Source organism: Arachis ipaensis, chromosome B10 (assembly GCF_059453495.1).
Source record: "Arachis ipaensis isolate K30076 ecotype BB chromosome B10, ASM5945349v1, whole genome shotgun sequence".
In the NCBI taxonomy this organism is placed as follows: Eukaryota; Viridiplantae; Streptophyta; class Magnoliopsida; order Fabales; family Fabaceae; genus Arachis; species Arachis ipaensis.
This window is the reverse complement of record NC_142435.1, coordinates 60,353,559-60,366,823: the sequence shown is the minus strand read 5'-3', so window position 1 is coordinate 60,366,823 and position 13,265 is coordinate 60,353,559.

Sequence of the window (13,265 nt, the reverse complement as noted above, 5' to 3'; positions counted from 1 at the left end):
AATTCATATGTTTGTCCATTAATTTTCACAAACTAGAAGGGGATTAAAGATAAAGAAGCTATTTGGGAATATGTTCAAGTGAGAATATTAGTCTTGTTTCTTTTAGAAACTTAAGGAAATGTTCACATTTTATTCTTATTAGCAAATAATATGTGATTGTTGATCTTACAACAATTTTTATAAGTCAAATTTGATGGAAATGTTCAATTATTTTTCTTTAGTGACTTTATTCAAGTAGTTTAGATTATTTATTGACATTAATAATTAAAAAAAATGGAATTAAAACCGTTGCCAAAAATGACACCAATGGTAACGCTTTAAAACCATTGTCTTAGAAGACTATAAAATGGCAATGGTATTAAAACTGTTGCCAAAAAATGACACCAACGATAACGCTTTAAAACCGTTGGCTTTGTGAATAACAAAATTATAACAGTTTAAAACCGTTGCTTATCGAGTAATGGTTCGAAACCGTTGTTTAAAATTTTCTTTCAAAACCATTGTCTATGCCAGTAACTTTGGCAACGGTTTTTTTTGTTACCGTTGCCTTTGATCATTGGCAACGGCCGCATATACCACAGGTCAAAAACCGTTGCCAAAGCGTTGCTTAAAGTTTTAGGAACGGTTTTTCAATCTACGGCAACGGTTTTTGACCGTTGCGAAAACCCTTATTTGTTGTAATGGCTTAATCAAAATAAATTAATCTCCAAGAATACACAAGCAAGCACAAGGGCTAAGGTATTAGCAATCAAAGCAAACCACAATTGGATTGAATCATTGGAACAGTTCACAAACTTGCAAGAAAAGATGATCATGGGTGGAAACATGTAATCGAGCAATCGAACCCTCGCCGGATGTGTATCCGCTCTAGGCACTCAGTGTATGGGGTTGATTCACTCAATTCTCCCCTAATCATGCTTTCCAAGATTTGTTTTTCATCTAACAATCAACAATTACTTTATGCATGCATACAAATATCATGAGGACTTTCCCATAGGTTGTAATGGGGATATGGTCAAGGTAGGATGCATACGGTCAAGTGAGCTTGAAATTCGAATCTTTGATTATCTTAAACTTCTCACCTAACCTATGACAACCTAAATAATTCTAAACAAACCTAGCTATCCATTCTTCACTTTTTCACACACTCATCTATTTCCTTTTGATTACCACACATATGCATTGATTTTATGGAATCTTAAACTGTGGGACATTTTGTTCCCTTTTTGTTGCAAAATTTTTCTTTTTTTTAAAGCTAAAATATATACAAGAACATCAATGCATATGGTTTACACATGATTAATACATGAGTATGTACCCAATTCTCAAGATTTTCACACAACTACAAAGCCTGCTTTTATCTCTACCCAATGTACCCAACTTTCCCAAAATCTAATGATGAACACTCTCACTAGTCTAAGCTAATCAAAGATCCAAACAAGGGACATTTATTATTTTTCACTTAGGCTTGTAATGTGCTACAATTAAGAACAATTGGGTTAAGCATATGCTCAAAATTGGCTAATAACGGAAGATAAAAGGTAGGCTATTTGGGTAAGTGAGCTATTTGAACAATGGCCTCAATCATATAAATGCATGTATACACAAAATAATGGACATAAAGAATCAAACAAATCAAATATTACACTCATAGGAAGAGAATAATGCACACAATAATGAAAGTAAGTGGTCATGTATGATGTAACCACACAATTAGGCTCAAATCTCACATGCTTGTGTTCTTAGCTCAAAACATAATCCACAAGTGTATAATTCAAGCAAGTTCTAAAAATTTTTTTTCAACCAATTGGGGTGGTGCCCTAAAAATGAATTTCTTGGAAATTTTCATCATATTGACTAAGATTATTCCAATGCAACGTTGAGATTTAGAAAATTTTAAAAATTTTCCTAGTTTACCCCCTTTTCAATCAAAGCACAATTCTTATACAAAAAAGGGTCAACTAGATTTTATCAATCCAAAACACTTTTCTAATCACAATCAAAAACTAAGATGAAAACTATATATATATACTAAAATTATGCAACAACCAAAACAAGGGTATCCACAATAGCAAATATGTACAGTAATCCCAAAATAATCTAAAAGACAAAGTGCAAAATAAAATAAAGTAGCAGAAACTAGAAATAGATGTCCGAAAGTTCACCACATAAATGCAAACACTGATCACGAACGGTGACCTCCCCACATTTTAGAATCAAGCATCGTCCTCGATGCTATTGCTGAAGCTCAGGATGGGGGTCAACAATCGCGCTGGGCTGTGGCTCAGGCTCAGGCTGTGGGACTGGGATTGGCTATGGCTCTGGCTGTTGCTGTGGGGTGTCATGCCTCTCCTCCTGATCCTGCTCGTCAGAGGCGGGAGAGTCTGGGAGTGGAGGTAGCTCGATGCCGTGTGATACAAACACCTGCTCGATGTGGTCAAGACATCGCATGATACGATACTCGAGGCGCTCCATGAAGTGAAGCAGGTGCTGCACCAACAGGTAAGTGGGCTCAGGTGCTGGTGCTGGTGGTAAGGATGCTGCGGCTGTTGAAGTATAGGGGGGACCTGCTGCTGCTGCTGACGATGAGGGTTGAGCTGCCTCCTCCACTGCTCTAGCTCGAAAACGGCGTTTGGGTGGGGGCTTCTCGTGCACCCACCCACCCCATGGAATGGTAACCTCCTTGTCGTTGTCATCTGAGGGTGATGGTGTCACATCATTGTCCTCCCACGGAACATTAGCCATCTCAATCATGCTAGTGACCAGTGTAGGAAAAGGCAGCAGGCCACGGATATGCGCGCGCCACATACTCTGCCTGATCAGCTGGGGGAAGTTTACCTCCTTCCCCTCCATCATACACCCAATCAGAACTAGCATATCCATCGGAATCTCTGAGAAGTGAGTGGTGGGAAAGACATAGTGGGCGAAGATATGCTGCCAGGTCCTAGCCTCCCTCGACAGATAAGTAAAACGCATACCCTTGGGCTTCTTGTTCCCAGAATCCATCACCCAGGGGGCGTCAGGTGTGGCAATCACGCGCTTAAGCGCCTCATATACAAAAGTCTCAATGCATATAGTTTTACATTTGATTACACATGAGTATGTGCCCAATTCCCAAAGTTTTCAATAAAAATACGAAACTACTATTTTATTCAACCAATGTCCCAAGTTTTCCCACACTTGAATGATACACACACACTAGCGTAAGCTAATCAAAGATCCAAATTAAGGACATTTATTATTTTTCGCTTTATGGCTTGTAATGTGCTAAATTAATAACAAGTGGGTTAATCGTAGGGTCAAAATTGGCTAACAATGGAAAATAAAAGGTAAGGCTATTTGGGCAAGTGAGCTAAATGAAATGATGGCCTCAATCATATAAATGCATGTATACACAAAATAATGTACATAAAGAATCAAACAAATCAAGGATCACAATCATAGAAAGAGAACAATTGCACACAAGAAGGAAGATAAGTGGTTATAAGATGTAACCACACCATTGGGCTCAAAACTCACAAGCTTATGTTCTTAGGTCAAAACATGTTCCACAATATATACAATTCAAGCAAGTTTTATGAAAGATTTTCACATAAATCAATTGGGATGCCCTATATATAGAGATCCTTGGAAAACCTCATTATTTTGACTAAGCTTATTGTGTATATATATATGAAAAAATAAGAAAATGCAACAAAAATCCTAAAACTCCTGAAAAATGGAATGCAAGAGTGTTGGGATTAGAAACTTGTCACCTAAAACGTCGATTCGGTCGGACGACCTCCCCACACTTAAAAGTTTGCACCGTCATCGGTGTACTCAAAGATGAGCAAGGGAGTACGGCGACTCTCCGAATTGCCACCTTCAGCTGGCGGATCAACCAATTGCTGTGTGTTCTTTATTTCCACTTCTGTGTTTGCTTGCGACAAAACATCCTGAAAATAGAAAACATGATAGTAAGAGAAGTAAATGCAAAAGCAAGGAAGCGTAAAATGTTGGAATGGGGTAAATCACTAAGATTGAGTGAGTGAACCAATGTGTGACCTTGAGAAAAGTAAGAGTGAGAGTTCTAAGATATGCGTGGTCTAGAACACTCACTAGCATGGAAACTTTGTCATATTTACACAACGAAAGTATGTACGTCACTCATCCTAATGTGCTTGAGATGCTCTAAACTTGTGGGTTAAGACAGGCAAACAAGCAATAAAGAAGCATGGAAGCATTCAAGCCAAAAATACATGGATGCATATGATCAAGAAGCACAATGCATTAAGATAAATACACAACATCCATCGCGAAATTGCCTAATCAAAGGATAAGATTCAAATCACATGGTGGCCAAATCATGCAATTCGAAAAGATTTAAAGCTTGAAGGCAAAGTCATATGTACTTGGTGTTCACAAAAGTGAGCATGAAAATTTCAAAATTAAGTAATGAATTGTAACCTCAACAATAGCATCCAACAATGAACATCTAAAAATAATCATGCTAAAATAGCATTTAGTTAATAATAAGCAGCAATGTATAGTAAACAAAATCAATAATCCAATACTTATAATAAAAAAGAGAAAATAAAATGAAAATAAAACTAAGTAACTAACTAACTAACCTAAGAATTGATTATAGATGGTGTTTGAAGTGTTGGATGAGGGGTAGGAGAAAGAAAGAAGAAAGGAGAAGGAAAGAAATGGAAAGAAGAGAAGAAAAGAAGTGTAGTGAAGGAAGGGCATCCACGCGTATGCGTACATCACGCGTGCGCATGGGTGGCGGTGAAATAGAAGTGACGTGTACGTGTAGGTCATGCGTACGCGTGCATGGCAAACTAGAGAGGGGACGCGCACGCGTCCTTCACGCTTACGCGTGGGTTAGTTTGTGCCTCAGGCACCATATCCGCACAGTGCAGGCGCAACTCTCGGGTTTTTGGCTTGGAGGTAAAATTGTGCAACCCACACGTACGCGTGCATGACGCGTGTGCGTGGATGGTCAAAAATGCTTGATGCACGCGTACGCGTGTGCGTGGGTTGGTACTCTAGTTTTTAAAAAATTTTCATATTTTTGCACCAAACCAAGCATTCCAAACGTCCAAACAGCTACCAAAACACCATAAAACCTTATTTAACATACTAAACTACCAACTAAACTCAACAAACTAATGAAAACATGAATTTAAACTAATTTTACCAATATGTACAAAAGAGAATAATGAAAATTTTTACCATGGTGGAATGTCTCCCACCTAGCACTTTTGTTTATTGTCCTTAAGTTGGACTTATGGGGAGCTCCTCTTAAGGTGGCTTGTGCTTAAATTCTTCTTGGAACTCCCACCAATGCTTGGTTCTCCATTGTGCCCCAAGATTTCTCATGAGCTGCACCAAATCTTGGTGGAGTTCTTCACAAGCTTGGAGCTCCCAAAGTCGATCCTCTTCTTGTAATATGGGATCCCACACTTTATTTTCACAACCGTCTTAAAGTTGATCATTATTAGTCTATCCGGGTGGCAAGCAAGATGAATTCCCAATGAAGTGCCCAACAACCCTCCTAGACCCATCTAGTCGAGCACTATTCCAACCTTTGTATTTCATCTTCGACATATCGACCATAAATGAGCCTTGATTTACAACGCCAACCACGAAACATCTTTCTTTTTCGCTTCATCCCAGAAAGCATCCTAAGTTGACCATCCATTTCAAGCAAGCCATATTCGAGTGGGGTAATAAAGCTAATAGAAATAAATTTCACCCACTCAAATGAAAGAGTAGATGGAAAACTAGGTAAAGAAGCTCTCGAGGATCTTGACAAAGCGTATTCAACTCCCGTACTTCTATTTCTAAGGACTTCCACCTCTTAACAAGATTCCTCAAATGAAATCCTTTGTTCAACAATTTTATCTAAGCCTTTTCCCTTACTCAAATCATAATTGGGAGGATAAGAGACGTTTACCTCCACCACATTTTCAAATTCACCCGGAGAAGGTTCTTCAAGCTCAAAGGATTCTTCACCACTAAGATTGGATGCATGATCTTCATTGCCAAGGGAACCCAACTCTTGCTCTATCCCGTCCAATTTTTCATATAAAATATGCCTTGGAGGTTGTATACATTCCTCCTCAGCATCAAATTCAATCTTCTTGGAGGGGTTTTCTTCAATTCTAGATTCCCAAGGTGGTTCCGCATCTTTTACATCTTCAACTACTTCTTCCTTGTCTTCATCAATCATAGGTTCCTCCAATTGTTTTAATGCAATGCAACATTCCTCATTGTCCACCGGAGTTCCCAATCTCTCCTTCATGCTGTGCTCTCCCTTGGATTCTTCACATGTATTCATGGGAGTTCTTTGAGTGTTCAAGCATTGGGAGGCTAATCGGTTTACTACCTTGAACACATCCCTTTTCATCTCCTCTTGTCCTTGAACAAGAACATCAAGGATGTCATCCATTAGAGGTTGGGGTGGATGGAAGGGTTCATCATTTTGGAGGAAGGACTCATAGTAGGAAGGTGGTTCCTCATAGTAAGGATGTGGTGGTTCTATGTTCTCCATTTGTTCTACTTGTTGCCCAACACACTCCAATCCATTGTTCTCAAGTTGAGATTTTACAGTCCCCTTCATACTCCCCTCTTCGGTTGCTCTTCCGCAATCATCCGTAGACATGTGGTATGAATCCCATGCATCTAAATTTTGGTGGACGGTTTCTTGAAGCCGGTCCATTGCCTCCTTGAGAGACGGACATTCTTCCATGGAGGGTAGTGGAAGGTATAATTCATCTTGAGGATGAAAATTTGCATACATTGGAGGTGGTTCATCTTGGTCATAATATGGAGGAGGTGGTTCTTGGAAGTATGGATATTGGAATGGTGGTGGGTATGTATTAGGGTCATATGAAGGTGGTTGGTGAAAAGGGGCTTGTGCGTATGGTTGAGGGTTATGTTGAGGGTATGGCTCATAGGCATATGGTGGTGGTTCTTGAAAGTCACAAGGGGATTCACCATAACCATTAGATTGATATGCATCATAGAATGACTCTTGTTCATAGTGTATAGGTGGAGGTTGTTGCCATGAGGATTGATCATATGCATATGGCTCCTCCCAACTTTGATTGTCCCATCCTTGATATACATCCTCATTGTAGCCCTCATTTCCTACAACATAGTTAGAACCAAACTAATAGCCAAAGTGAGAATTCATAGTAGCAAGAGAAAATAACAACAAAGACTAATAACAAATAAAGGGTACAAACTCCTACAACTACCAAAAGCTAACAAAGAAGCAAAAGGCAAACATGTTCACAATATTCACATATGTACAATAACCAATAACATAATACCATTGCAATTCCCCAGCAACGGCACCATTTTGATGAATGGATTTTTGATGGTTTAGAATTCACAAATGAATTCCCGTTGCAAGTATAGTTTCTAAACCAACAAATAATCCTTTGATACACAAGATTGTTTGTCACAAGTACAAACCTCTAAAAATAATAACCGAAGTATTTAAACCTTGGGTCATTCTCCCTAGGAATTACAATAAAGTATTCTTGTTATTGGCTATGGGTATGTTTTGGGGTGTTTGGGATAATAGACAAGAAATATAAATGGTAAGGGAAATAAATTACAACTAACTAAGCTCTTGACAAGGTATGAGAACTAGAAGTCCTATCCTAGCTATCCTTATCAATTGTGATGAGAAATTGTCCATTGCTCCAACTTAGTTAACCTCCAACCATGGAGGAAAGTCAAGTGGATAGATTAACTGGAGTCCACAAGTCCTAGCCAAATCTAGATGAAAGACTAGCTTTAGTGGTATTCAAATCAATTAGCAACTTCTAATTCTCAATCAACAAAGGTATTAGATAACTCAAGAGTCACTAATTACTCTACCTAGGCCAAGAGGGGAAAAATTTATACTAAAATTCAACCAAGAATTTTGTCAAACACATGGAAGGCATAAAAGGAAAGTAAATCTATACTACTCAATTGCAAGGAAATAAACAACACCAATTGAATCATAAATTGCATTAAAAGAGAAATAAAAGAAACAAAAGTTAATCAACATAAAAGTTGAGAATTACAAGGATTAAATGCTAAACTAGAGAGAGGAAAGGTAGAAGAAGAAGAATTACAAAAGGAAAAGTGAATCAAAGCATGAAATTAACCTAGATCTAAGAAATCCTAATCTAGATCTAACCTAATCCTAATTCTAGAAAGAAGTGAGAGCTTCTCTCTCTAAAACTAACTTTCCCTCCAAAACTTAAACTAAACTAAACTAAGTGGTCAAAAGGTTGTAATTCCCCTTCAGTCCTTGGGTTAAATAGCATCAGAGATGAGTTGGATTTGGGTCTGGGAAGCCCAGAATTTGCCCCCAGCATTTTGCCTTTAAGTGAGTCACGTGCGAGCATCGACCCATACGCGTGGGTCACGCGTACGCGTCGCTTGACAGTTTCCTATCCACGCGTATGCGCCATGTATGTGTACGCGTCGCCATGCGACTCCACAATCCACGCATGCGCACTGATCTCAGCATGCCAAATCCTTGTTTCTTCATGAGTTCTCCACTTGCATGATTTTTCTCTTCATCCCTTGGATCCACTCCTAGCCTTTCCAATCTGAATTCACTAACAAACATATCAAGGCATCTAACGGAATCAAAGGTGAATCAAAATTAGCTAGTTAAGGCTTAAAAAGCATGTTTTCATACTTAAGCACAAATTAGGAGACAATCATGAAACCATGCTATTTCCTTGGATAAATGTGGGTAAAAGGTGATAAAACCCGCCTAAAATCAACACAAGATAAACCCTAAAAAATGGGGTTTATCAAATATCTCCTGACCCCAATGAATTTTCCCTATTCTTATCTTCCACATTCTTTTTAGCTTTCTTTACATTCTGTTATTCCCCATTCCCATTTACAATTCATTCATTTATGTTTCTGTACTTTAACATTCTTGCCATTTACTCTTCTGCACTTTACTACTTTTCTTTACTTTTGAGTCATTTACAATTCTGCTCGTTTAAAATTCTGCAATCACAACCTATATTGCTCAGCTTGATTAATTCACCCATTGATTAAAATTTCTCAAATATACCAATCTCTATGGATTCGACCCCACTCCTAGTGGGTTATTACTTGACGATATTTTTGGTGTACTTGCCAAAAGAAGGGATTCATTATTTTATATGGGGAGTGAATTCCGGTCATCAAGCTCAGAAATCGCACCCAGCATTTTCACTTTAATGAAGTCACGTGATGGCTGTGACGCGTACGGGTCGTCTGGCATTTTCTTCTCACACGTACGCGTCATGTCATGCGTACGCGTTGCCTTCGACGATGCACCTTTTCTCGCATGTGCGTCTGTCACGCGTACGCGTCGCTCTAAGCACTCGAAATCCTTGTTTTTTCCTTGAATTCTCCACTTTGCATGCTTTTCTCTTCACCTCTTCCATCTAATACTTGCCTTATGAATCTGAAATCACTCAATAAACATATCAAGGCATCGAATGGAATTAAAGTGATTTAAAATTTAGCTATTTTAAGGCTTAAAAAGCATGTTTTCACACTTAAGCACAAAATTAGGGAGAATCACAAAACCATGCTATTTCATTGAATAAATGTGAGAAAAATTGATAAAATCCCCCTAGATTAAGTGCAAGATAAACCACAAAATTAGGGTTTATCAAACCTCCCCACACTTAAACTAAGTATGTCCTCATGCTAAACTCAAGAAGGAAACAAAGGGTATCAACATTTATTCAATGAGAACTTTCTAAATGCAAATTAAACTTCCTGTATGCAATCTACCTAAATGCAATTTATCTAAATGAATGCAACTACTTAGTCAAAATAAATCAATTTCCAAGAAAGCATATATAGTCATATGGGCTAAAGGTGTTAACAACCAAGTCAAGTCCACAATTAAATTGAGTTATTGAAAAGACTTTACAACTTGCAAGAAAAGAGATGATCAGAGGTGAAAACATGTAATTGAGCAATCGAACCCTCACCGGATGTATATCCGCTCTAGTCACTCAAGTGTATATGGTTGATTCACTCAATTCTCCTCTAATCATGCTTTCTAAGATTTGTTTTTCATTTAACAATCAAGAATTATTCAATGCATGCATACAAATATCATGAGGGCTTATCCATAGGTTGTAATGGGGATAGGGTCAAGGTTGGATTGTATTTGGTTAGGTGGACTAGAATTTTGAATCTTTGATTAACTTAAACTTCCCACCTAACCTATATAACAACTTATACAATTTAAAACAATCCTAACTACCCATTCTTCATTTTTTCACACACTTATGCATTCTCTTTTTTATCACAACACACATGCATTGATTTTTGTTGAACTTTACTTTGGGGCATTTTGTCCTCTTTTTATTGCTTTTCTTTTTCTTTTCTTTTTATATTTTCTTTCTTTTGTTTTTCTTTTTCTATCTATATATATATATTTTTTTTTCTTTTTATTTTTCTTTTTGATAAACTATATACAAAGGTACCAATACATATGGTTTATACATTTAATGCATGAGTATGTACTTAATTCCCAAAATTTTTAACAAAAATACAAAAATACACTTTTATCTCACCCAATATTCTCAACTATCCCAAAATTAAATGATAAACACTCTCACTAGCCTAAGGTAATCAAAGATCCAAACAAGGGACATTTATTGTTTTTCCCTTCAAGACTAGTAATGTGCTAAAATTAAGAACAAATGGATTTAGCATAGGCTCAAAGTTGGCTAACAATGAAAGATAAAAGGTAAGGCTATTTGGGTAAGTGAGCTAATTGAAACAATGGACTCAATCATATAAGTGCATTCATACACAAAATAATGGATATAAAGATTCAAACAAATCAAAGATTAGAATCATAAAAAGAGAATAATACACACAAGAATGAAAATAAGTGGTTATATGATGCAACCACATAATTAGGCTCAAAACTGACATGCTTATGTGTCCTTAGCTCAAAAATCATGTTCCACAATATATAATTCAAGCAAGTTCTACAAATTTTTTTTTCAAATGAATTGGGGTGCACGATAGATAAATTTCTTGGAAAATTTCATTATTTTGACTAAGCTTATTATATATATATATGCAAAATAAGAAAATGCAACTAAAAATTCTAAAAGTCCTAAAAATGAAATGCGAAAGTGTTGGGATTAGAAATTTGTTACCCAAGAGTGTCGAGTGGTCGGACGACCTCCCCACACTTAAAAGTTTGCACCGTCCTCGGTGCATTCAAAGATGAGCAAGGGGGTACGGTGACTTTCCGGATTGCCACCTTCAGCTGGTGGATCAACCGATTGCTGTATGTTCTTTCTCCCTGCTTCCATGTTTTGCTTATGGTAGATTATCTTAAAAATAGAAGACAAGATAAGGAGACAAGTAAATGCAAAAGTAAAGAAGCATAGATTGTTGGAATGAGGTAAATCACTAGAATTGAGTGAGTGAATTAGTGTGACATTAAGGAAGAGTAATGTGTGAGTTCTAAGTTGCATGCGGTTTAGGACACACACTAGCATAGAATCTATGTTACAAGTACACAAAAGAAAGCATACACTTCACTCATTCTAGTGTGCTTGAAATACTTTAAAGAGAACTTGTAGGTTAAGACAACCAAACCAAGTAATGAAGAAGAATAAAAGCATACAAGTAAAAATCAAGCAATTGTGAAATTGGATAATGAATGGGCATTGATTAATGTGTAAGGAAACTTAATGAACCAAATGAAATATAGAGCCCACACATCAAACAATGACACATATTGAAGTTGTTGCAACACCTAAGTGACATAGAAGTGGAACACATGGGTGCTATGGAACTTATGAAAAAGAAGATAGGAGTGAAAATCAATCACATAGCAATCATGGTCCACAAAGCTTTACAAAGCTCAAAAATATGTCACTAGGTAAGCTTTCGACCCAATTTCACAATTCCACAAATCTCAATACATGAAATAGGTGATGTAAATAATGGTCAATCATAAACAAGCATCACCTAAAAAAATGCATTGATAATACCCAATTACCTAACAATGGATGATGAATGCATGGTGGCTAAAACATGCAATTCAAAATAGTTAAGATGATTGAAGGCAATGTCATACGTACTTGGTATTTAAAGATGTTAAACAGGAAAAATTCAAAACCAAGTGACAAAAGGTAACCTCAATAAAAGAAGTACAACAATGAAAATTAACAACAATGATGTTAAAATAACATCTTATCAATAATCAACAGCAATAGATAGCAAACAAGATTAATAATCCAACACGTATAATGAAAAACAAAAAATTAATCAAAAATTAAACTAACTAAATAACTAACTAAGAGAAATGGTGATATATGGTGATTGATAGTGTTGGATGATGGTTGAGTAAGGGAAAGAAAAGAGAAGGGAGAAAAAGGAAAGAAATAGGAAGAAGAGAAGAAAAGAAAAGTAGTGAAATAGGGCAAGGTCACGCGTATGCGTGAGTGATCGAAATGGCGTGCGACGCGTATGGGTGGTTCACGCGTTTGTGCGATGGTTAAAGCAGAGAGAGGCGACGCGTACGCGTCGGTGGATTTTGTGCTAGAGGCACAATTCCAACCCAAAACGCGTGCAACTGTCTGGAATTTGTATGGGAGCATGAAAATTTGGTGGTCACGCATACGCGTGGGCGAGGCATACGTGTGAGTGGTCAAAAAACATGGGGTCATGCGTACGCGTGGCATGGTGCTCTGTTTTTAAAATTTTTCCAAGTTCTTGCACCAAACCAAGCATTCCAAACCTCCAAACAGCTACCAAAACACCATAAAACTTATTTAACATACTAGACTACCAATTAAACTCAACTAACTAAACAAAACATGAAATTAAACCTATTTTACCAATATTTACAAAAAGGAAAAATGAAAAGATTTTACCATGGTGGGTTGTCTCCCACCTAGCACTTTTGTTTATTGTCCTTATGTTGGACTTATGGGGAGCTCTCATCAAGGTGGCTTGTGCTTGAATCCATCATTGAATATCCACCAATGTTGGGACTTCCAATAAGCTCCATAATTCAAAATTAAAATCTCCAAGCTTTGATGGAGTTCTTCACAAACCATGATCTCCTAAAGTTGATCCTCTTTGTGTGATCCGGGATCCAACACTTTGTTTTGACACTCGTCTTTAAGTTTATCATAGTAATTTCCTCCGGGTGGTAAGAAAACCAAATTCTCATTTAAGCACCCAAACATCCTCTTAGACCCAAGCAATCTAGCTCT